The sequence below is a fragment of the Sebastes umbrosus genome, chromosome 16 (assembly GCF_015220745.1).
Source record: "Sebastes umbrosus isolate fSebUmb1 chromosome 16, fSebUmb1.pri, whole genome shotgun sequence".
In the NCBI taxonomy this organism is placed as follows: Eukaryota; Metazoa; Chordata; class Actinopteri; order Perciformes; family Sebastidae; genus Sebastes; species Sebastes umbrosus.
The window spans coordinates 29,683,466-29,701,138 of NC_051284.1; positions in this window are offsets into that span (position 1 = coordinate 29,683,466).

Consider the following 17,673-nt stretch of genomic DNA (forward strand, 5'->3'; position numbering starts at 1 on the left):
GACATCTGTGGATGGTGAATGATCTGAAAGATAAAAAGCTCTTCTGGCTTCAACCAAACCAACACTGTTGAGACGTTTTCATAAAATAACATTTGAATAAAACTCTGCTGATTAGTTGACATGAAGACTCAGACGACAGATCTTATTAGCATCACACTAAACACAAAACTGTGCACATGAATCTTAAGGAAACAAAGAGTTTATTCTCAAAATTAGGACTTCCAAATCTTGTAATCATGATTTAGCGCTTTGTAAATGTAAGAAAAGAATCTCATAATTCACATATATTTGTCTCAAAAGAGATGCCGCAGTGTCTTCTAAAATTACCTTTATATACTACTATCTATATATATATATATATATATAGATAGTAGTATATATATATATACTATATATATATATATACTATATTGCAGCAGCAACTATGTTGTGAAAGAAACATAATCCTGCCCACATTATTTGTTTTTTTATCAACATAATGAGTACACTGTTTTAAAGAACATGTCTATAAAGTTGATAAATGCTCGTACTGAACCAGTCAAAATTTGCAAACATACATTATTTCTTTTCTGTGTTGGAAAAATACAAACGTGCACATTCCTAAGGTCATAACAGGTGACACTCATTGCCCTTAAGGCCTATTTCTGTTTCGGTGTTGCATACTTAGTCAACGAACTTGTAGCGCCTATTTGAGGACAAGTAACCCTAAAAAGGACAGAAGTGTCAGTCAGACAGACAATGTGAGATATACGACTGTGAGCATGCACGCAAGGGTATAAATGTCTCGAAACGGAGAGACTCAGGGCTCTCAGCCCTGAACATTTATGTTGATGGTTGTTTGCCCACTTGCAAGTGTTTATTAAACCTTTAAAAGACTTTCTCTTGATTTTCCAGTCCTTCTTTACAGAATTTGCCTCCACATTTTCCTACAATATTTGCTCATGGCAACTAGAGAATGATTACACACGTCATGGTAGTCAACTCAAAGCAATTAGTTAAGTTTAGGAACAAATCCTGATGTGTGTTTTTTTTTTTTATATTTGACTAAAATCACAACCTTCCCCAAACCTTAAAGTGTGTTGTAGCCTAAACCAAACCAGACCAAGGACGCTAACCCTGGCCAAGGGACCCCTTTGAAAATGGCCATGCCAGTTTTTCCTCGCCAAAATGTAGTGCAAGTTTGGAGCGTTATTTAACCTCCTTCTCTACAAGCTAGTATGACATGATTTGGGTTTCAATAACTGCTTTTCCCAGTTTTCAGTGTTGTGCATGAACATGGTCATGATTTTGGTGAAGTGAACGTATCCGTTTGCAACTAATGAACGTGAACATGACTGTAATGCACTGTGTTTTTATGGCACCCGGCATGCTGACATGGCTAGTGCACTCAAAGGATCGGAGACATCACCCCCCCACCGTCTATTCCATCGCGCTTCCAAAGTCTTAAAAGTCAGCTTGAGGAGCGAGCGAGCGTTGAGCAGTTGCAGGCGCGTAGGGAAGGTCGAGCTTGCGCTCATCACAGCCCTGTGCCCGCGGGAAGGCATGTTGGCGTTGCGAGGATGCTTTTGCGCTCCTGGATACTGTTCTGTGTGCTCGTATCACGTGTACACGCCTGGTTTTTAAGTGCGCGGTTGAGACTAATTAAATTACATCCGACCAATTAAAAAACTAAAAGAACAGAAAAAATGAAAGTGACCTAGTTCATTTTTTGGGACTTAAAAATTCTAAATTGTGAGCTGTGAATATGAACTAGTTCATTTTAATCTGTGTGAACTGAACTTTGAGATTGCTCTTACCAGTTTTTTCCCCTTTCGCCTGTTTAATACTATTAATATTTAGTACTACTATAAATTTCAGGTCCAGCTAACGGCGGAAATGTACCGTAATCTACTTTTCATCAGGCTGAGAATCTGCTCAACAAATACCAAATCAAAAGAGACAGACAAATGAAAACAAAGTACTCTTTCATCGTTGTTGACAGACGTGAAAATGTGTATATTGTAGTTATTTTTATCTTCTGTAAATCATCCCTCACTACCAGCGTGTTCATTTTCTCCTGAGAGGGGGATTCCCCGCAGCGAAGACGAGCTTTAACATCTTACAGCAGAGCGGGGAGAGGAAGATTAAAAGTAAAAATGGGAGATGAAAGATTTCTTGGTGGACGAGGTGATGTCGAGTGTTCAAACATCACTTGTGTGGTTTTGGCTCACGTGAGACGTAACGACTGAGCGTTCTGACAGGCTGCCTGGAAACATCCGCAGACTCAGTCAGAGGAGAGATGGTTTTCTTTGCTCTGTTATTTCAGACTTTAGATGTGGTTACGGCACAATGTCTTTTTTTTTTTTTTTCGGCACAGCTGCTTATTAGCTACCAGGAGATGTTTGCCTGCCGGGGCTCTGACAGCGTAAATCTGCAGATGAAAACCGATCACTCAACTTATGAAAACCGGCTGAATGATCGGCTCTAATTTGCTGTCGGAGGGTTGAGGGGGTGGGATGATGGGACGCGCCCCGACCTGCTCGTCCCCGGAGTTTACCGAGGAATCAGACCTGCCTGGGCCTGAGGATAACAAGGCCGTGACTGGCTCATTAAAACAGAGCATGGGGGGCGGACACATGCAGAAACCAGGAGACTCAGAGAGAGAGATGACGAACACACATGCTTCAAATTAACTTTTTAATCACCAGCTAAAAGGAGCTACTAGATTATTTTTGTTTTAATAAACCAGATTACGAATCGCTGCTTCTATCCATTCAATCAGTCCAAACTTATATCGCCTCAACAAATATCACACGGAAGAGGAAGTGAAGGACACTCTACTGTGTTTCCAGTTTAATTTCAATTAGGTCTGTCAAAGTTTAACTCCACTAATTAACATAACTTGTGATTGTTAGGTTGTAGCAGGCTCAGTTTGACATACTCGCCTTTCAAGAAGGAGGCCAAATAATGCAAAAAACTTGTGCTAAATTTTAGAGAGGAGACTTTCATGGCCATTTTCAAAAAGGGTTTAACCGTCTGAGACCAGCGGCTGTAGCGGTCCCAGTCTTAAAGCTAGAGTGAAGATACTGGTATCATATGAAACAAGAAAACCTAATTGATCCTTTGGTACCATGTCATATTACCTTGTTGGGAAGGAGGCAAAATAACGCCCCAAGTAAAGCTACATTTTAGCATGGAAAAACTGGCATGGCCATTTTCAACTAGTACTTAGCTCCACCCACTCGTGTCATGGCGACGGCCAAAATGACGAAACTTGAGGATTCAAAACTGCAGTCCACAATCCAATTGGTGACATTGAGACATTTTGGCGAGGAAAAACTGGCATGTCCATCTTTAAAGGGGTCCCTTGACCTCTGATCTCCAGATGTGTGAATGTAAATGGGTTCTATGGGTACCCACGAGTCTCCCCTTTACAGACATGCCCACTTTATGATCATCACATGCAGTTTGGGGCAAGTCATAGTCAAGTCAGCACACTGACACACTGACAGCTGTTGTTGCCTGTTGGGCTGCAGTTTGCCATGTTATGATTGGAGCATATTGTTTTATGCTAAATGCAGTACCTGTGAGGGTTTCTGATCAATATCTGTCATTGTTTTGTGTTGTTAATTGATTTACAATAATAAAAATAGACATACATTTGCATAAAGCAGCATATTTTGTCCACTCCCATGTTGATAAAAGGATTAAATACTTGACTAATCTCCCTTTAAGGTCCATTTTGAACAGAGAATAACTATGGACATGTGATTCATGTGATTCAATATTTTAATCGATTAACAGCCCTAGTTTAAATCATTCTGAGCTCTTTAACTTGAAAACTTTCCAACGCTCTTAATATACATTTTGGAAGAGTAATTTTCTAGAAGTTTATTATCTAGTCTCTATAGAGATGTTACTGAGTTGGCTCAGAAAACAGCTAAGATTAAACATTGTGTATAAGATTTGAAATGGTTAACATTGAACAGAGCTGCTAGGATGGCTGTAGACTCTTGTTTTAAATGCTGAACTAAAGCATGAAGCACAGTAAACCTTATTAATTATTCATCTAAATTCTGGGTAAACAAAGTGCTGTCAGAACAGATAAAACAAGAATAATCAACATAATCAAGAGGGGAATACATAAAAGGAAGAAATGCTAAATCCACAGAGCAAACACAAGAAAGACGGTGAGATTAAAAGTGAGCCGGATTAAACATGGTAGCATTAAAGCAGCTCATTAAAAGAGGAGATTTAAGAGATACACTGTGCAGAATTTACAGTTTAGGTTGACTCAGCATGTATAATCTTATCCAACCAACACCTTTAATCATTCCTATCAAACCAGAGAGAGCTGACCCGGCTGCGTCCAATAAGAGACGATGATAATAAAGACATCCAGATTTAGCCGGGGTATTTCCCCTCCTACGACAAGAAAGATTGTTTTCATTACCCAATTAAGGAACATTTCAGTAAATTAGATTTGTAGTGTGGCTCCTGTACTCGTACATTCAGATCACATGCACCATGGTTTTACTTTACAACCGAGAGTTTCAGCCAACAAACCAGATTGCTTTATTAGTTGCTGTTATGATGCGGGTGGTTGCAGAGGCAGAGCGGTCCGGTGGTCTGAGAGACTGACCGGAAAAAACAGAAGTATGCAACGTGTTTGAGTCTGGCAAAGTGTTTTTGAGTTTTCTATCGAATGGCGTTAAGGAGAGCGGAGCGCCCAAAATGAAAGCATATCAGTGCAAACGGACTTTGACTGACGCCGAACTAAAGACGGCAAAACAAGCTTTTAAAATGTAAAAACAAAATCTGAAAATTCCTGTGCAGCATTATCCAAGGGTGTCCAAGCGTTTTATCCATTCATGCACTCATGGAAATCCAAACACAACTATTTTTGCTAAGCTATTGCTAAACAAAGCATCGTGCTGTCACATGCCCGGGAAACCAAAACTAACACAGAGTAGTCAAGCTTGACATATCTTTGAGTCAAAAACATGAAGTCACAATCCTGTGGTTCTGACAGTTATTATATGTTTGGGTTAAAAGGGTGAAGGTAAATCACAAATATTGTCTCCTGAATAGTTTTGTTGCAACCTTTGTTTTTGTATTATATTTAATCATATTCGTATAACTTCATTATTTTTATATTGTTTTATTTATTCTTTTGTAAACGTGTCTTAAATAAACAGTATATGCTCTGTATCTATCCTGTGCGGGTGGTGGGACAACGGCGATATACTCTAGGTAGGTGCAGGGGAAAGGGGGAATCTGGTGTGTGGGTTTGTTGTTTCATTTTAAAAAAAAAATTATTTGTTTTTATTTATATTTCTTTATTATTTTATTTGTTTATTTATTTTTTTATCCATAGATTAAAATGTTTAATTTATTGTAATTTTTATTTTATTTTATTTTCAAATTGTATTTATTTAGATATTTTATTATTATTATTAGCATTTTTGTCATTTATTTATTTTTATCCATAAATTAAAATGTTAAATTTATTGTAATATATATATATTTTTTATTTTCTAATTTTATTTATTTAGATCTTTTATCATTATTATTATTATTATTATTAGCATTTTTTTCGTCACAAAAAAATTGTGCATGCCGACAACAAATTCCTTCATGTGAGGATAATCTGAAGCTTTGTTTTTCGGACATTTTATAACCTTTTTTGCCGCATTTCTTTCGGCCTCGTTGAAGTCTGTTTACACTGACGTGCTTTCATTTTTGGGCGCTCCATTCTCCTTAACGCCATTTGATAGAAAACTTTCTCTGTGCCCATAGAGAGCCTAGAGAGGTGAGTACTTTATACAGCTTATGTAGTTTTTGGGTGAACTATTCCTTTAACAACAGATGAGTCAAAAATGTAATACAAATAGACTTTGTAAAGATATTTACTACAAATGTACTACATCTTTCATTAACTGTTAGTTTTAGTCAAACTTTTTAAATAAATTATAACAATATTAGTCTCAAGGTGTAGTTTATTACAAAACCAGGCTTCTTATTTTCTACACTGTTTCTGCTGTGTGAGTTTGTTATTATCCCGACATTAAAATCAGTTTCTGCTCCCGCCTTTTGAAATGCGAAACACGTCTCATTTTCAAAAGAGCGCGGCCGTAATGACACCGTGTTTGTGAGGAAAAAAAAAAACAGAATTGGAGCATTACAGGGTTTCTCAGGCAGCAGTGGGCTAACGGTGAGTAAATTACGAGGGAGGGAGGACGTGTTTGCTTGTTGTTTTGCTGCGTTACAGATGAGGTAATTGAGTGTAAGAGGAAATTGTGTGCGCCGAGCAGCGTGTGTTATATTAGAGAGCCATTTACAGAACAGCTGATGGTGATTTAATTAAAGAGGGAACAGGGAAGGTTATCTGAGGATGTTGTTTGGCATCCTGTCACCACACTAATTTGATTTTGTCATCTAGAAAAACACATTTTATGTTCCTGTCTAGGTTTTTTCAGTTAAGGAACATTCATAGAGGTTTCTTTGAGGCCACGATGTGTCGATTTATTGCTTTTTGAATATTTAACCGTAATTGTTTTTCTCAACAAAGTTGTTTCGGCACCTAATCTCAACCACACAATCATGATCACAATGTATCCCTCACCTTAATCAAGTGCTTTGGGTTGTTTAAACCTTGTAGCTGTGAAAACAAGGATTGGATTTTGTGGGTGAAACGAACACAAAAAGATGTGCAAACATCCAATTTGGGGTTACGTTGAGAAAAATCTGCACAGCATGACAATACAACTCCTCCACAACACGTTAGCCAGACAAATTAGTTGTGTATGAACATAATTTGTAGGCGACAGCTGTGGTGTGGTGACGTGTGTGTCTCCTTCAGTCTCCGCAAATAAACAAAGACAAAACTGAAGTAATTGTCTCGTCTTAAAGTTGATTTCTGGCAGGTCAGATTAGTGTCTGATGTCTCTTCTCAGGTTATTCCAAAATCAATAAATAAAAACAATTAATACCTCTAATAACTTGTTGCTCAAATGATCTAGACTTGGACATTTCACAAATGACTTGTGATTTGAACCTGTAGTAGTTGATGGACTTTGTCTGGATTGACTTTGTCTTAAGACTCGACTGGGACTTGTCCTCATGGAGTTTAGACTTGACTTGAGACTAGCTATGAAAGACTCAGGACATGACTTAGACCTGTCTCAAATACCTCGAATGAATCTTAAAGTAATATATTGAAAGACTCCGAATTTGTCTTGGACTTGTCACAATCGACTTTGATGAGACTTGACTTGTTATGAAAGACTTGAATTTTGATTTGGACCCGTCTCTTAACTTAACTCATGGACTTGACTTTTGACTTTTTCTCAAATGACTTGAGACTCGAACTTTTCCCAGATTACTTGACCCTTGACTTGGACTTGTCTTAATTGACTTTGACTTAAGACTCTACATGAACGTTTCTCAAATGACTTGAGACCTGTCTTGATTGACCTTGACTTGTACTTATCTCCTTTGAGTTTAATTTTTGACTTGGACTCGTCTTAAAGAACCTAATCTTGTCCTGATTGCCTTTGGCTCATGATTTGACTCAAACTACTTTACCCTTGACTTGACTTGATAACTTTTCCCTAACACTTGAACTTGTTTTAAATGACTTGTGACTTGATTTGGACTTGTCTTAATTGACCTTGTCGTAGCTATTTAAGTGTTATACATCCAGTGACCTGATCCAAAGTTAAACAAGGCTGACTGAATACATCACGGCCCTCAGAGTGTGTTTGTGTGTCTCTGATGAGGTATTGAGTCACGGTGTGAAAGTCAGTCCTTGTTTATTTTTTCTTTAAAGGTGTGAGTGTGTGTCTGCACCTGCGTGTGTGTGTGCATGTGTGTGTGCGTGTGTGTATGTGTGTGTGTGTCTGACTGGGAGGGACTCCCGAAGCGAGCGAGTCAGTCGGTGTCTATTTTCCTGTCGAAGTGACGACTCTCTCTGAGACGTCTTCGCCTTATCTCATGTTGACTCACAGTACGGCCCGACCGCAAGGTGTTTCCACCTGGGATACACACACTTATACACACACTTATATACACACACACACACACCCCTCAGACATGACACAATCACCTCTGCAGCTGCCTCATGGAGGGAGGGAGAGGAGAAAATGAGAAAGAGATAAAAGACGTTTGAGGACGGAGTCATCAGAGAGGAATGAATGGAAAATATACTCTGTGTGTGTGTGTGTGTGTGTGTGTGTGTGTGTGTGTGTGTGTGTGTGTGTGTGTGCGCGCGCGTGTGTGTATGTGTGTGTGTGTCCTCGTCCCTGGTTACCTGCATGATAATTACCTGAGCAGCTCTGTGATTAGACTCACATCAGAGCAGAGCACCACGATGGCAGCAAATGACAAGCGACCGGGACTAGTAAAAAGCACCAACTCATACAAACACATAAAGTAAAATGTACAGAATAGCACCCAGGAGGCTACACACTCTGCTCCACATCACCGAGGACAAACAGAGGCCTTTAAGAGCCTGGACACGTCAGAGGAAAACACCTTCGACAGACGTTAGGATTACAGGCAGCACCGCACGCTAGCTAGTGACCTATACAGCCCATCAGATAGCCAACCAGGGATGCACTGATACCAACAGCGGATTGGAAATCGGGCAGATACTGACTCAAATAGCTGCATCGGGATTTTAATTCCTGTTTAAGTTTTGACCAATTTGTTGCTGCATTAAGAAGGTTTACATTTGAATTATAATTCCTGTTAATTTTGAAGATTTGAAGATTGAAGTTTCTGGTATATGATTATTATTTTAATGATAAACAATCTAATATTCTCTCTCTTTTAGCTCAGTTTTTGTTCTCTACCAACTCCTGAGAGAAGTAACTGTCTGTAGCTGTTAAATGTTCCACCGTGTTCACCAGCTAGTAGCTAAACTGTATCTCTCCTTTGGTTGCTGGGCAGGTTGTCATGTCATTAGCGGCATAACTGCGTATTAAACAGAGTTTTTAATACTGTGATTTTTTTCTTCTTTTTTGATGTGTTTAAAGACACAACATAAAACGTGGTGAAAGTGCGCTGTTGTACGGAAGTAAACATGGAGACCTGTTAACTGAAGTCAGCTATCGTTTCATTTATAAACGATATATATGATATGCTGTATAAGATGTGCAGTGGAAAGATGAGGATGAGGAGAAAGAGAGCCAAATGTTTAATTATGTCTTTTTGTGACGCAATGGCTGCTGCTTCTGTACGTGATGACATCTAAACTGTGTTCCAACGGCAATGAGGTGAAGCATCTTCTCCAGCACCGCACTAGATGCTCCGTCATGTTTGCAGCCGCCAAAATAACCTCAGCTACCAAAAAAAAAAATTTAAAACACACACATGCAGCGCGGTTGAAGTGTGCAGCTTAATTAGAAGGCGACGTCCTCAGTGTCCTCGCTGTCCTCGGTGTGCTCGGTGTCCTATTGTGCTTCCGCTCAGCGAAGTTAAACAGAACGATCCACAACAGAGACAGAGCCCACAGCATCTGCCTCATGTGTTTATGGTAAACAAAGGTTACAATGAGCACAGCATGACCCGCACACACACGCACACACACACACACACACACACACACACACACACATCACATACACAGCAGCACACGTAATTAGACTACACACACACACACACACACACACACACACACACACACAGGTTGCTCTCCCACCTACAAACAGATGTGCTCAGGATGAGTCACACTGAGAGCTAATTCTCTCCTACATTTCCCAGAACTGCTGTGTGTTGTATATTGAAGACACATATTACATTACAATGCAGGTGGTGTATGTGTGTGTGTGTGTGTGTGTGTGTGTGTGCAGCTGCAACCACACCAGTTCAACCTCCTCCTCTTCTTCTACACATTTCATTAACATGCAGGCATTGTTCACTCGCAAAATACAATTAGCTTGCAAATATCTTGATTAAATTACCTGCAACACATTTACTACCAACGTATTACAGGTGATATTGTGTGTGTGTGTAGCAGCAACATGGTTTAGATAGGGTGATCATATTTTTAAACCCACAAACCGAGACCCTTAAACAGGGTCTGAAATCAGCACCGGCCACCTGCCGAATGCAGGTAAATTGTTGGCAGGCCATCCACCTCTTTGGCAGACAGGGAAAACCCTGGGGATGGGAATAGAGAACCGGTTCCCGTTAAGAACGGGTTCTTACTTGTCCAAAGGAAGGTAAATTACAACGTTATCATGATATAAATCCAGTTGTTTGAAGGAGATGTTTTTCCCAGTAATATAAAATAGATATGGGCTGCAAGGTGGTGCAGTGGTCAGCACTGTCGCCTCGCAGGGTCAAACCCGGCTTGGGGTCCTTCTGTGTGGAGTTTGCATGTTCTCCCCGTGTTAGCGTGGGTTTTCTCCGGGTTCTCCGGTTTCATCCCACAGTCCAAAGACATGCAGGTCCATTGTTGACTCTAAATGTCCCGTAGGTGTGGATGTGAGCGGTGAATGGTTGTCTGTCTCTATGTGTCAGCCTGGTGATAGTCTGGAGACCTGTCCAGGGTGAACCCCGCCTTCACCCAATGTCAGCTTGGATCGGCTCCAGACCTCCCCCCGGACCCTGAATAGGATAAGCGGTTACAGATAATGGTTGGATGGATGGATAAAGTAGGTATGAGAGAGAGAATTATGATCTATTTAACTTCCTAACACTAGCTCTAAGCAGCATGCCAAACTCCAACCCTGCCCTTAAATGTACCGCATGGGATTTTTAATATGAATGACACATTGGCACAACCCTTGAATATGTCACTTTATCCATCAGAAAGCGACGGAAAGGATGCAACAGTAGATATGTTGTGTCTTTACTGCGGTTGTTAAAGAGGCAGAAGAGAAAAACATGGTGGAGCACACAAAAGAGTAGAAACCCACTTCACAGAGGAACACATCAACACACGGTAAACATTTATTTTGTCAGAGTAACTTTAGCTGTTACACGATTGTCTGTCTTTGCTGACAGGAAAATGCAAAACAGCCACTAGATGTGATATCTTTTTAATGCTAACAAGCATCCAGAGAGCACTAGCTGGTTAGCTGCAGGCGGCTGTAGTACCCGCTGGGGGTACCGCGTGTGTGAGATAAAATAAGATGCAATGAGATACGATTAACTTTATTGATCCCTGAAGGAAGATTCCGTCACTGCAGCAGCAGACAACAGACAAGTAGATTGGACTACTGAGACCAGGGAGGTAATAAGGACTGAAATATAAAACTTAGTAATCCCTGAAAATAATATCCATAATGATGGTGTCTCTGTAATGCTCATATCGTGTTTCTCCCCGATGAGTCAAATGGGATCTGTTCTATGATTGCAATCAACACATATAGGTATCACTCACCACTTCAAATCATCATAAAGACCAAATAAATAACAATTTATCCCCCGCTAATGACTCACCGTTTCTCTCCAATCACCAACGAAACTCTCAAGATAGAAACAGATATTCCAACAAACACGACATGCGGGAACAATGTTAAATATTAATTGCGATGAGGCTGATGGCAATAATTAAAAAACAAAATGAGGATAGCGGATATGAGCACCAAAAATCATGTTATTTTTCTAAATTGGACCTTTGTTGACTTAAAGGGACTGTTTGTAACTTTTTAAGCGTATAAATGTACCTGCTTGTCTTCACTCAGACAGCGCGTGCGTTCTCGCTCAGCTCTCCACCTCTAGACGTGAACGCGCGCTCACTCCACACTGCAGAAGAGTTAGTTTAGCTCTGAGAATATCTAGTGAATGTACAGTGGACGTTTGTGCAGAAATAAATGCTGCAGTTCCTCCAGACCAACAGAGGTTTCCCGTGTCTTGTGAAGTGACGGGACTCTGCAGAGAGAAACGTTGTCGTCTCGTTACCGACCGGGTGCCGGTGTCTCCCTTCGGCACCGGGTCAGAGGTCTCTCCGGCTGCGGGCGGAGACGATAAGTTTCTCGCTGCGGAGCCCCGCTGCCTCAGCCTGCACTGAGGCAGGAAAAGCCAACACTAGGATCAGCATTGATTCATGGAGAGACCTTCGTCTGGTCAGCTAACATTACTACCAAGCAGCTGAAATATAGAGTGATATTGTGGTTTCAGCTGACGTGTGTCGCCTTACTGTTTTGAGCGATGCTCGTTCATGTCTGTTTAGAGCGAGTAAGCGCGAGCTCGACGCTGACTTTCGTTGATTTCACGGCCACAGATGTCGCTGTTAACAAGACATTTCTGATTCTTACAAACAGTCCCTTTAATGTTACACTGGTGTTCTCTAGGTCCTCTACATCCTTTAGATAACTAGCTCGTATTTACCGGTTTACCTTTGAATTTCTCAATGTTTCCCTCAAATTTGTTGTCACCTGCTTGTTCCAATAATTTCAGTAATACTGCTGGCTTCAGCTCAAGTTGTCAACAGGTTGGTGGCCTGTTCTTCGGCTCCTCCTGTCCACATAGACAAGACGCTGCACCCCAAATTGCTACCAATGTATGTAAAACACCATGAATTATGTTTTTTTGTACTAATTTCTAACCTTGAAAACGTGACCTGGACTTGTATTTAAATTGAAGTTATGTGTACGCCTGGCTTTGTAATAGTGTTCCACATCTGGGAGAGGTCAGCTTCAGAGGTCAATTAACCCAAATAGAAATCACATTAAATATTGATGGCGTCCATATTAGGTCATTTGGTTACCTTCTCATTATACCTTATGTTTCTTTAATAAATCTTTATTGACAGTTTGACCCCTCTAATGCTGAGCCTTATTCCCTCTGGAACATCTGCAGCAGCTCTCCGATTGGATATAAAAACACCCCGGAGGTTATCAGAGACACACAGCAGGGTGTGTCCATTGTGTCCATTCAACCCAGCGTTGCCGACGTATGAAGCGTGTATATCTATAGCTGAGGTCAGAGGTCAGCCAGGCCCGGTCGGCCGGTCACTCTGCCTTCTCCCGCCTCCTTTTGTCTCCTCTGGTGTTAAACTGACACATCTGTCCGCCCCCCCTCCCCCCACGGCCAGGCCTCCTCTTTACTGGAGCAGAAGGCAGAAGAGGAGGAGGAGGAAGAAAGGAGCTCGTGCCTCCACATAAGACTCCTGACACACACTCCATCTGGCCCGTGCCTCAACAGATGCTCCTGACAGAGACCTCCTACACACACACACACACACACACACACACACACACGCACACACACACACACACACATACACACACACTTGACAGACCTCCTACAGACACACACATATACGCGGAAACACACAGGTAGACGACACACATGCACTGTAAATACAAACCAATGCACACATACACACATCCAAAAACACACACACACACACACACAGGCATTTGCAGGTGTACACGCACACACACACACACACACACACACACACACACACACACCCCTTGTGGCAGCAGGTTTGTCCTTTTCATACCTCATAAGTCAATCAGTTCCTCCCACTCACCCCAGAAAAGCAATTAAAGCGATTCACAGTCGGCTCCTGCTCCTCCTCCTCCTCTTCCTCGCCAAAACACCATCACCTCCCCGCCCCCCGCCGTCACCTCCCTCCCCTCCCTCCCCTCCCTCCCATCCCTTCATTTTGTCGCCTCCCCCCAGATCCCAGATCGCAGGCATGATTAGAAACCAACAAAATAGCCACTATGCAAAGCCAGCGCCTCTTAACCACGTCTGGTTATTGTGGCTGCACACTTTCCCTCCACATTCCTGCATACTTGATGTGCAACACTCTCACTGTCACTGCTGAGATACTGACATTTAAAAAACATTAGCAATAAAGAGTTCAGTTGAAATCTCTTTTAATTAAGCTACAAACTGGACAGCAATTAACATCCAGTAATTTCAATTAGACCTAAACCAGCTAATTTGAATGGTGTTTTTGTCCTCTCACTCCTTTAATGTTTCACACTGACTACGTTTACATGCACAACATATTCCTGTTTTGTTAATATTCCTACTAAGCTGTTAATGGAAATGAATATGCCCGTTTACATGCAGCTTCGGCCAGCAAGAGAATCAATACAGAGGTGGCATGCCTACATGCATCGAACTCAATCTTTGGAGTTTATTATAAAAAACTTTTTCCCCCCCGTAATAATTAATTTGGAGTAACATCAGGTGTACAGAAACATACAAATAGAGCACAAATGTAAAGGATTGTCCCTCCATATTTCCCCCATAGCAGCCTCCCACCCAACCCTCACCCATTGCCGATCGATGCAAAAAGGATAAAGAACAAAAAACAAAGTTAAAATAAAAAAAAGAAAGATTGAATTTTAAGATAAATAATAATAAATAAATTACACAAACTACAGATAAGATAGGCTTATAAACTTTACCATGTACAAATGGACAAATTAACTTAGTGGTCATTTCTGTTAACACAAAAATATGAGAATTTCGAGAAGCAGTTTAAAGCTTCAAAAAAGACACTTGTTGAGAGGTCACCATTTTGATTTATAGTGCCGATGTGGGTGTCTTTTTTTTTTTGGAGCACATCAGATCTCTTAAAAATGCATTTTTAGAAAGACTGAATTTGCCTCTCGAGGTCACGCTGCACCTCACCAAACCAAAATGATTGAAACCCAGCGAGATGCACCAACAACAAAGAATTGCATTCGAAAAACAAGCAATAATGAAACTCCACGTTTTCTGGCTTGTTGCCGGGATAATAAAAATGGTGATTGCTCTACTTGCTCCTGCCTTTTCTGAAATGAAAGGATGTGGGTACATTGTGTTCTCTGGGGAAGAAGAGAGAGCGCTGAGACATTTATCATCTCATCCAGCAGACATTTATCATCTCGTCAGAGACGTTACCGACATAGCAGCCGCGGAGAGGTCTATTTTTTGCCTGATGTAGTGAAGCGGTTCAGCTCGTGAAACGGAGGATGGTGACAGTGATTTAACGTGGAGTGCAAACAGGGCCTCCAAAGAAGTCCAAAATGTGAATATTGAGCACCCACCAACAGATTTCAGAATAATCTAAAAGTCCTGTGTGGTTGTCGCCTTAAGAGTTCAATTCCCAAAGTAGTTTTGTATTAATGTTGCGAGGCTCCGCGTCCCACTGGGGCTACCCATGCTGAAAATACATGCACTGATAGTGTTGTGCAGCAGTAACAGTAGGGAAGAGTCGATGTCTGTGTGGGAGAGAAATGTAGGAACAAAGAAAAGCCTGATTTATAGCAGGAGAATATCACAACCGTGGGTTTCTTCCTCCTCCTGGCTCAATTAGCATGCTGCAGCAGGGTCAGAGCGAGGCTGCTACACACTGAGCATCTAAATGGAGGAAATGGAGGCTTTAGAAGTTTTAATGGAGTGAGTGTGTTTGTGTGTGAGAGGGGAGCTTAGTGAAGGGAGGGGAGATGAGCGATAATGCTGAGTCATATTGTACCGAGTCGTTCTGACCCAGTTCTCACTCACATCCTATTTGCCATCACAATTTATTCATTCGACACGGCGCTGCTGCTTTCTCAGAGATGCAGCTCTTAATAATGGATGTCGACCTGAAGTGGAATCAGGAAAGCGGAGCCCAAAACGGCCGAGAGACGGATGAAAACATCCATTTCTGTATTGTTCTACACTCGACGCGCACTTTTAATAAAATCACAGAATACTGCACCAATCTGGGGGAATGTTTTATTCTCTAACATTAAAACGGCAAAGGTCACAGTCTGAATTGTATGTTTTTGGGTCGTACATCCGTCCGTCCGTCGGTACGTCCCATTCTCATGATTTCAATATCTCAGGTACACATTGAGCTTCACATTGGCTCTTCAGAAACCTCTGGGGGATGTCCCAGAGACTACATCCATACTTTATACAGTCCATATGTAGAAACATACGTACGTCTGTACGGACCCATTTTTGTGAACGCAACATCTTGAACACCTGGAGGGAATTTCTTCAAATTTGGCACAAGCATCCACTTGGACTCGAAGATGAACTGCTCAGATTTTGGTGGTTAAAGGTCACTGTGGCTACGCTGTTCAGACAAGACTCCAACACAAAAAACACGGAAGAACCAAAACCACAAAGTTCTATCCAGTGAAGCCCGTCTGTTAAACAGTGTTGGCCGCGGTCGGAGGACGCGGGGAGACCGTAGCTTTGGTCTCCAGGACCGGAGTCTCTGCTCGTTCTCGCTCGCTCTCTCACTTCACTCTCACGTGCATGCACGCTCACTCCACACTGCCGAAGAGTTAGTTTAGCTCTGAGAATATCTAGTGAATGTACAGTGGATGTTTGTGCAGAAATAACTGTTGCAGCTCCTCCAGACCAACAGAGGTTTCCCGTGTCTTGTGAAGTGACGGGGCTCCGCAGAGAGACACGTTATCGTCTCCGACCCAAAACTCCGGTGTCTCCCCTGTTCCCTCCGGCCGCGGTCGGGAGGCTGAGGCAGGAAAAGCCAACACTAGGATCAGCATTGATTCATGGAGAGACCTTCGTCTGGTCAGCTAACATTACTGCCAAGCAGCTGAAATATAGAGTGATATTGTGCTTTTAGCTGACGTGTGTCGCCTCACTGTGTTGAGCGATGCTCGTCCATGTCTATGTAGAGCGAGCACAAGCGCCAGCAACAGGACGCTGACTTTCGTTGACTTAACGGCCACAGGTGTCGCTGTTAAGAAGCAATTTCTGATTCTTACAAACAGTCCCTTTTAATATGCTAATTATGAGAATTTCACTCCCATGTCTAATAAGATAAAATGATGTAGTGATGGCATTTTGGACAGACATGGATATAAACTGCAGCTTGACTGTTTGGTGGAGACATAAAACGCGAACTAAAGTAACTAAAGCTGTCAAACAGTGGAGTAAAAGTACAATATTCCCTGTGAAATGTAGTGGAGTAGAAATATTAAATAGCAGAAAATAGAAATCATCTTTTTCTAACATTTTCTTTGACTCATTCTGTTATCTGATCTTCACTAACATGCACATGTTCCCTGTTTGGTGACTGTGACCGTGGATCACTGTTGATGATCTAGGAATCAGATCTTATTCAGATGTTTCACTCAGCAGAAGGCATTCTGGGTAAATGTGTCAGCTAAATAGCTCCGGTGTAAAATGAATGGGGAAGAATTGGGACATTTGCCTCCCACGCCTCCCTTATCTGAACATCACCATGAAGAAAATCAAGCTGACGCATGAAGACGGTGCTGAGGAAACAAGACAGGCGCATCACGTCGCTGCTTTATCCTCGCCGGGTTCACACGCAGGTCTGGAAAGTCTGGAGAAGAAACCAGAAAAAACAGATTGATAACTTGAAGGATTTGAAAACTTTTGGCATCTCACAATAGAGTCAATATCAGCGGCTCACCATCTGTATACGTGATTCTGCAGACAAAGCAGGCTCTTAAACTCCAGTTAACTGATGAAAAATGTGTGAAAAATGAAAAAGAAATGAATTTTTAAATGGAAACTCTGAAGGAACTGTGATCTTTGTGGATCTCGCAGGCTCCACAGAGAGCAGTATGTTTATCTGGAGGTGGTGTTGCTCTAAGGTTCACTGCAGAGTAGGCTGGATATCCAGTTTGTTGTTAATTTACAGCAGTAAAGTCAGATTTTGACACTATAAAAGTTTCTTTTCTTCATTTCTTATGTGGCGAGATAGATAATGCCTAAGTTGTATAACCGTCTGAGACCAGAGGC